A 9,512-nucleotide genomic window follows, 5' to 3' on the forward strand; every position below is an offset into this window, starting at 1 on the left:
GGCAACCTGGGCCAGTGTTATAACACATTGTAAAATGGGTGTTGGGTGTCCCTGTTGGCTTCCCTGGGTACAGGTAGTGGAGAGGTCACTCCCCATGTTTGCTGTGTACCTGGTGTACTCTGTGTAATTGGGAGTTGTGCTCTGATTTCAGTGTTACACAGAATGAGAGGACATAGAGGATTCACCCACATAAAAGTGAAGCTAAACTGACTTACATGTTGCTTGGCCAAGGACATTTCCAGTTGAAGACAAATTGAGCTTTTTCCTGAAGAAGTATAGCTTCTGATTTTAAAATTTTCTGATTTACCAAACAAATTCCATCTTTCATTAAGCTATATTGTATATGTAACAATATGTAACCCTCAATCATTTGTTTAACACATTTAAAACTGATCAACACATATAAAGTATGGCGTTCATGCTGCAGCAAAAGACTAACACATGCACAAATGATTGAAAAGGAGTCATATGATCTCAGAAACACTGAATATACCTGTTTTCATCCTTTGTAGGTGCATGCTGACTTGTTTCTGTAGTGCATGAACTGAGGACTTATGCAGAATGAGCCATATAAACAATTCAAACATTCATTTCAGTGTACCACAAACAACCATGCTGTAGAATTTGAAAAGAGGGCTTCTGTTGTAGTTCAGAAGCCATTTCCCCCCAATTATTAAAAAAGTCATTTTCCTGATATTGAAAACTTATATTTTTAAAGTATTTATTGATTTGGTAAACAGGTGCACAGAAAACCTAGTGCCTGGTTTTCCAGAATGCATTTTCTACTTTCAGATAGTGAGGGCTGGGTTGATACTCCACAGAAGTCAATGGAAAGGTGAGACCATTGACAGACTACTGAGAAACACCCTTTCCATTGTGAGAACTAGCATTTCAGCCCTTCAGTTTCTTATTGTAATATTCTTCTTTTCTTTGCTATTGATCCAAAAGTTGTCATCCTAGGCTTGTTTTTATTGTAGCCAGTACAACTACAGTAGTACAAGTTCAAATCTTTTAGCACAACCAACAAATGTATCAAAAGAAAAAAGCAGAAAATTCTTTTCTGCATTTTGTGGCTGATTTTCCTTATATGCTACTTTGTGTGACTCTTGTAGCCAGAAGAGCATTTACATTAAAATTGACCTATTTAGTCACGAGACTAACTCATGCACGTCAAATTGATAGTGTATCATACATAATGTGAGTAGTGACGATCCTGTAAGTCTTGATTTATTTGAACTATAGCCTTAATAAGAAGGCTGTAAATCTGCATGTTTGTGGTTGTTTTCCTGTGGGATTTTTTAAAATATTATTACTGCAGCATAAAGTCTTGAACAGAAGACTCAGACCTGTAGGAGATGATGCATTAGAGGAGAGGGCTTTTTGCTTATGCAGGCAGTATGGTTAATGATCCTTGAATTCTGATACCCATTTCTTGTTCAGCTGTTTGGCCTGCAATTGCTCACTAGCTACATCTTGCATGTGAAAGCGACACAGCCTGTGCTATGTACAGTGTGCCAGGTCTGACCCTTGTTCTTCCTGCCTAACCCACCTGGGTCCCACAGATGTCAATCAGTTTCCCATGTCTCCTATATTTTTCATTTCTTATCCAGTAGTTTCTCCTTTTGCTATGTGCATACCTCCCCAGCTTTAGCCTTTGTGTGCAGGGGCAGATGAAGAAATTTTTGAGTCATGGTAATTTACCAGAATGTTGAACAGACACAACTAACATGATATCTGGTACATTTAAAGATCAAATCAAGGCAGTTTGGAGGATTTCACTTGATCCTATATTTTCCTTGCGTATTTTTGAGGTTTTGCAGTTTGAATATTCTCATTTGGAATAGAGACTAAAGAGACTACAGCCTCCCTTCCATTGCTGTATAACTGATCCATTCAAGCAGGAGATGCATAAGGAGGCCCCTGTTTTGCATGGATTTTACCATGAGAGCAAGGATATATACACGCCTTTTATACATTTAAACTCTCCAAAAAATTGCACCATGTCTCTTTAGTGAGATGATGCAATTGGATAGTTACATTTTCTCAAATTATATACAAAAATCTGTGGGTGACATAATTCTCAGATATTCTGTTGAAGGGTTATCTTAAACGATCTATTAAAAAAGGAGATTATTTTCTCTTAGCAGGTGTTTTTCTTTCTTTAGCAAAGTCCAGGGCAGCATTATTTTTTCTTCCTTTAAGGGATGGAGCATAACAAAGGAGTTTCCAATTGGCAAATGGAAACAGATATTCTGCTTCTTCCTCTTGGCAAGAGGAAAACAAAGCCCCAGGGATTTCCCCATGGAAAAAGAGTGAAAACAAACACATAAAATTTGCTTCCTATCAGGGCAACAAACCCAAATACAATTATTTCTGGCATACTACCCTCAACACAGTTAATTTCGTAACTTAGCAGAAAAATACAGCATTTCCCAGCCAGGAACATTCAAGCCAACCATTTTTTTTTTTTCTTATGGCAGCCTGCAATTACTCTAAAAATAAAACTTAGACCTCTTACCCATTTTTTATAAGGACAAATGGATCTGAGAGATTTGGAAAATTGAAACCTATTTTTACCTTCTTTTTTGGTAGAAACAAATTGTACTTTTGTTCCTTGTGTCTTTCTGATTTCTTAATTAATCTGATATCATTGTTTACTTGAAAAGATGTTGTTTTTTAATAAAGATAGTATTTAAAAAAATGCAATCTAACCACTAACTAAACAAAGAACAAAAATGAATGGTAAATACTTCAACTAAAATATCTTCCCTTCCTTCATTCTTTGGATTTTGTCAATTTGTCGTGTTTCCTTTTCATTGTCCAGGTATCACTATTTCACAGTATCACAGTATCACAGTATGTTTGGGATTGGAAGGGACCTCAAAAGATCATCTAGTCCAATCCCCCTGCTGGAGCAGGAACGCCTAGGTGAGGTCACACAGGAATGTGTCCAGGCGGGCTTTGAATGTCTCCAGGGAAGGAGACTCCACAACCTCCCTGGGTAGCCTGTTCCAGTGCTCTGTTACCCTCACCCTTTAGAGCTTCTAGGTTCTGAATTTCAGTACTTAAAAGCAAGGAAAGAAGGACAAACTGAAATGGATAAATAAAAACACTCATATTCTTTTGAGGAGGAAAACGGAAGAGGGGAGGGGACAGGAGAGGAGAGGAGAGGAGAGGAGAGGAGAGGAGAGGAGAGGAGAGGAGAGGAGAGGAGAGGAGAGGAGAGGAGAGGAGAGGAGAGGAGAGGAGAGGAGAGGAGAGGAGAGGAGAGGAGAGGAGAGGAGACAGAATGAAGGGAAGACAAGGAAACCCTTTACAGAGCACAATGAATACATCGTAGTTGAGAAATCCTAGAAAATAATGTGAAAAAAGACATGGTATCTACTTCCCAAGAAGAATTACAAATTGAGGGTGATTTGACCAAAACAGAGGACCTCCACAAAACAAACAAACAAATAAACAAACAAACAAACCCAAAACACCTAAAAGTACAGGACATCCAGGCTTACCATTCTGTTTCTAAGGCAATCCAAGTAGAAAAACAGTGAGGACTTTTTCTAGTAAATTAATTTTAGTCACCAGAAAGAAGCTGAAGGAAGGAAACCTCTCCTAGCTTTCCCTGACTGTGGTTTTCCATAGCTATTGTTGAAGCCCAGTTAAGGGGTTTCAGGACCTTTGTCCTTGGCTTTGTGTAGAGCACAAGGTCATGTATGACCTTCCTATTTCTCCCTGTAACTCCGAAACAACATTTGCTTTGTGGTGTAAGTTACAGAAGATCAGAATATTTCTTCTTGGTTTGTGCCTGCACATCTTAGAAGGCATCTACAAAGTGAGACAGTAGGTTCTAAAGGTGTGATCTTGTGCCTGTAATAACTGTTGGACCCAAAGCCAGTGGAAAAATAGATTATTTTTATAATACAAGCAATTGAATCCAGAGCAAAACTTTCAGTCAGTTGACTTGTTAACCAAGAACAGACATACATCCTTCCTAGGGAAGCATGGATATTGCAAAACTGAAAAACTCATTTAAAAGACAGTAATACAAGGTGTTTCAAAAAGATGGACCCAGCTTGAAATCACACTGCTTTGAAATTGGGTCCATCTTTTTGAAACTCCCTGTACTTCCCGGAATAGTAGAGTAGCTGAGGAATGCACAGGCTAGATTGCGGCCTGACCACCATTTGACAGCCCAAGACTTACTGTGTTTGTTTTACTAACAGAATTTTAGCTCTCTGAGTTCAAATTTCCGTCACAAAGCTGCAGACCACAGCTTTTTCTTAAGAGCAGAAGCAAAATGAAAAGTCATGAAGATCACACTGTGTAGTAGGTAGCGTCATGGTGGTGAAAATGTACTGTTTAACACGTAAAATATTTGCAACCTTCTTATTACATGTACCTTGTTATAGGTTAGGTCTTCAGTTAGTTTACCCTGAACATTCGAATTCACTGAATGGGACCATGCCAGCTATTTAAAATGTTCCCTGACAAATAAAAATGAAACCGTGATAATTCAACAACAACTTAGCGCTGGGAGAGGAAAACCTGTATCTTTATGGATCAATGAAATACTAATTCTATTCCCAGTTCTGTGAAGATTTATGTAGTTAGTTCCACAGAAATGAGCTGAGGCCAGTGAGTTGCTACAGAGCCCAAGAGATAAGCAGTTATTTTCAGGATCACGGCAATAGCTTTTTCTTCAGGATTTAAGTTTTCATTCCCAACACATTTGTTTTCCAGCTGTAAAACTTAGAGGAGTGTATCAGTCTGAGATTTCCTCTCTACCTATAGGAAGGTAACAATCACCCTACTTGATTAGCCTGTCTAACCCATTAATACCTGTTCAAGAGTAGCAAAAGAAAATGCTATTTAAGGAGAGCATGCAAGCCTGGCTGCTGTATTTTGTACTCTCCTCCCAAATATCTATTTGTCTTAGTGATGTCATAGGGTACATGCCTGCAAAGTCCTTTGTAGTTTCTGAATTTTTCTGACCCTCTTTTGAACCTCCTGATGCCTTTTGCGCCCACAGCTCTCCATGGCAGCAAGCTCTGCCCTCTGCATAAAGACGCACTTCCTTAATCAGTTGTAAACTGATCTTCTACTCGTTTCATTGAATCCTCTCTAGTCCTGGTGATGTGGATTTGGTGAAAAACAGTTCTGTGTTTATCTCACCCACTGTCTTCAATATTTTATAAACCTTGATTTTATCCACTTTCACCTTTGTCTCTCATCTGAAGAACTTCCACCTTGTTAGTCTCTCCCTGTAAAGCAGCTGCTCCATACCTTGGTCATCTGAGACACTCTTCTCTGTATTGTCAGGTTAAATGATCAAAGGCTAATCATGGTGAACACAAAGACCCAATGAGGGTCAGAGGAGTAGTTACAGGCAAAGGAACCCGGCAAGGTAATCAGTGAAACTGGAGCCAAACTGCCTACTGCCAAGACAAACCAGGGAGAATGACCAGATCATTGTCCCTGGGGTGAAACTCATCAAGGTGATCAACAGAAGAAACTCTTTCCCCTGAAGTGTAATGCAAGATAAAGAGGTGCTTTCCTAAAAGGATGTGGGCCTTGTTATGGTATGCAAGGGCAAGAGAATTGTATGAAAATTTTTATGGGCAATTCTAAAGGGATTGTGAGAATGTACAAGACTTACCGTAAGATGTTCAGGGAAAGGACCAAAGCTGGAGAAAGGGAAGGATCAAGGTGGATCAGGGATGACTAAAAATGAGAACTCAAAGGGAAAATGGCATCAAAAGGGCCACTCAGTACATGATACACCCGCCGCCTCTTCCATCTTCCAAACTTCTTGTAGACTCTCAGTTTCCCCCTGATTTAATCACTCACCCTCACATCATTCTAGTATTGATAATTAAGTATATCCCATTCCCACTTATCCTACCTACTTCATTTTCCTCTTCCTCACCACTGGCATGCCTCACCACCAATTTTCCCTTATTCTTTTACACCTCAGTGTCAGAAACATGAAAGGACCCAATTATATGGAAGAGTTTTCAGGTGGGAACTTAGAAATAACTAAGCAATCATAGGATGTTAAAACAGGGCTGAATGCAACTTGGCAGTTGATAAGGAGGAGATTTCATGGCTCAGCTGCTGTGTTGTGATATGGAGTGCTCCAGGCCAGTCTCTGGTAATGGAGAAATGGTAATAAATTTTAGTGCTGTTCCCTTGATAAGGCTGGCTTGATGAAGGGTACATGGCAGAATAGAGTCCATGCCAAACAGTGAAGAAGGTGAACAATTTATTGGTAATTGTGTCAAGGAAAAGGCAGACCTGAAATATTTATGTGACTGCAGGGGACAAATGTGACTTTGAATAGCTCTGTAAAAGTCCCATTGATTTCACTGGGAATTTTGCCTCTGCAAGAACTAAATGGTGAGGATTAAATATTTGCAAGAGAATAGTGATATAAGAACAAGGATAAAACTGAAGTTGTTAGGAATTACTTTTCTGAATATAGTCTAATGCACCATCTAATTCTCTGGTTTCAGTTGGTTTCTTATTTTGCCTAACTAATGTTTAAGAGTGGCTTAGCTTCATGGGGTCTTACATAAATGTTTTCCTTCATTTAGCACAACGTGCTATACACTTTACCAGGAAGTAGAGCAGCCATGTCTGCTTCACTATAAGTACAATTTATTTGAAGATAACTCAGTTTGTGTTTAGATTGTTATGAAAAGTGCAGCAATATCTTTAACTCATGTATCCGCAGCTTCAGAAACAGTATGTTCATCATCCATAATAAAATTGTAGGGCTACATCTCAGAGAATAATTCCTCCACATCACAGAACCACTTCTAACCTAGCTGGTGTTCATACATATCAGTGGAATCTGAACAGATTTCCCCAGAATTGCCTCAAATGGTATTTTAGGGATGGAGAAGTGGTTGCAACTTCATAGGTTCTGCAGGCCAAACTCTGCACACGTCTGGGCTCTTTGTGTTAGTTCATTTCATTACCCAGCTCCATATGGATAACCAGCCCTCCCTCCCACCCCCTGTTTCAAAGATTCATTGCAGTTTTTTCAGACTCCTTGCCTTCTGTCATTCACTCACCCTCCATTTTACCCATCTCCCTGACTAAAGATTTCTGTTCCTTACTACCATGATGATGTTGCATTAATCTCTTTCAGTATTCTCCACCTACTTATTTTTCCCTGTTAACATCCATTTGGGTCCTTTACTTCTAAGAAAATCTGAGTGCTTGCAGTGTCTCCTTTCCTCTTTGTCCCAGATCTCCCATTGTCCTGTTCCTTCCCATTCCATGTTAATGCCTCTTTGCATAGCTTCATAGTTGCAGCCTTCCGCTGCCGCAGAAGATCCTTTTGTCTGTCATTAATTATCTCGGAACAAATAATTTAGGATGTTCATATCCTTGTGAGAGTACTAAGTCTATTGCAAATTAGAAGGCACAAGAGAAAGCCATCATTATTTTAGTTATGGGTGCCATCAAACAATTGTTAGGCTGCTAAATTGTTGCAGAGATGCCTGAGCTACCCTGCAAGCAGCAAATATTTTTCCCCATTCTGGCTTTTTTTTTTTTTTTTTTTTTTTAAGTGAATGAATGAGATGCGTTGTTCAAAAGGGCCTGGTATATGCACAGGTACAGGTGGAGAGGCAAGAGAGAAATGCCATTCAGTTGTACATGTGAGTCACAGGACTGGAGAAAAAGGCAGATAAAAAATTAGACATGGGTTATGTGGCCATTCCTCAAGTCCAGCAATAAAGTACTTCTCAGTATTTCAAGTAATGGAGACATTAACGTGGAAAACTTTTTTTTTTTTCAGTAGAGTATCTCCCAACAAAACAGTGTAAGCATGTATACAGACTGCACATGAGTGCAAACTACAAGATTGACTTGATCAGTTCAAAAACCCCACAGTTGCCTCACTTCTTTTTTTAATAGTGAGCCCAGAGGATGGAATTTAAGGACCAAATACTCCCATCAATAGCACTGTTAGTATTCTAGCAGTCCCACAAGAACTATACGTCTTTAAGCAAGTCAAGGATATGGAGTATTTATCTCAGCAATACACTTTTATGCTACAAAGATTATACATAAAAAGAAACAAACAAAAAAAGACAAAACAACTGTATCTTCTGTTGCATCATCTTTATTGGAAGTAGCTGTGGTCTTCTTTTTTATAAGTTTATAGAGTTTGGTTCCCTGATTTGTTTTATTTATTTTCATTTGAAAATCTCAAAGAACTTATAATAGATAATGAATTAGCCTCACTATACCCATTCAAATGTTACATTCAATCTATGAAAAAGTTCAAGCAATGATGCAAAAGTTGAACCCTGCTGTAACTGAGTTCAATGAGATTTTTTTAAGAGTCCAAGGTCTCACTGAAAGAAATTATTTTGCCATCAGCAACAGAGCATGCTGATGGTATCAAGAAAACAGGGTTTTACTGAAGAAAAATCAGTGGCAATGATCAGCCATTGCCAGACACAGTGACTACAGGAGACTACATTCTCCAGGGGTGGATCCAGTATGTTTTCAGAAATCTTTCTGTTTTGTTTTGTTCTTGTAAATGATTCTTTTAATGCCATTTAAGGAAAATCGGATTAAAATAAATGAGTCTGGATTTCAAAAAAGGTTAACATAACATTTCACCTTATCAAGGGACACTACTAGAAACTATGGATGTGGCAGAAAAGAAGACGTGAGCTCATCATCTCTGCAAATGAAGCCGCATATTCCATAGTCACGTAGAGGTCAGTCAGCTTTGTATGTTTTTCAGTCGCAGTCTCTAGGACACATTTTTGCCTACTGATTCATGGAAAACTAAGAACATGACAAATAAGTGAAGCAATGAAACATTCCTGCTACTGAAATAGGATGAAATAACTGGCGTTTTGAATTTTAGGAGTACTTTGAACCATGCAGTTTAAGCTGGTTTTAGTTAAGCTGCCACTTTAAGCCATTCCTCTTCCTGTCCTTCCTGCTGGCATATGTGCATGGCTGTGAGGTGAATCAGTGCTGTGTATGGATCTGGCTGAATCATTCTTTTCCCTGCATTACTTTTCATCTGGATCCAGCTCCTTGGGCTGATTAACTTCACAGCTTTGAACACTTGCAGAACTGTGAGAACAGAGAAGAGTGGCCAAAGGGAGGGACTGCTTACAGTAAATGCTGCTGTCAATGGGAATTTACACTAAACCACAGCCAGCACAGCCCTAGCTCTGGCTTCCTAAGCACTGACTGTTGGTACCACTTCTTGGGAATAGTATTCTGGGATCTAGGAACCCTAGGTAAACTTGGCATAAAATCACTCAAGTCCATTCAAAAATTTATTAGTATCTCTCCAGAGTTTCAATTCTATGTCTTTGACTTGAATACACCAAAGACACGTAACAACTGAAGTACTTTGCAGCCTTTGTAGAGGCATTGCAAAACCACTCACACTAGAGTGATGGATTATTACCCCAAAATATGCCTTTATTCCTTTCCTCAATGCCCTCACCATTCTTGAGCTTTTCCTGGTCTTT

Source organism: Patagioenas fasciata, chromosome 2 (genome assembly GCF_037038585.1).
Source record: "Patagioenas fasciata isolate bPatFas1 chromosome 2, bPatFas1.hap1, whole genome shotgun sequence".
Taxonomy (NCBI): domain Eukaryota; kingdom Metazoa; phylum Chordata; class Aves; order Columbiformes; family Columbidae; genus Patagioenas; species Patagioenas fasciata.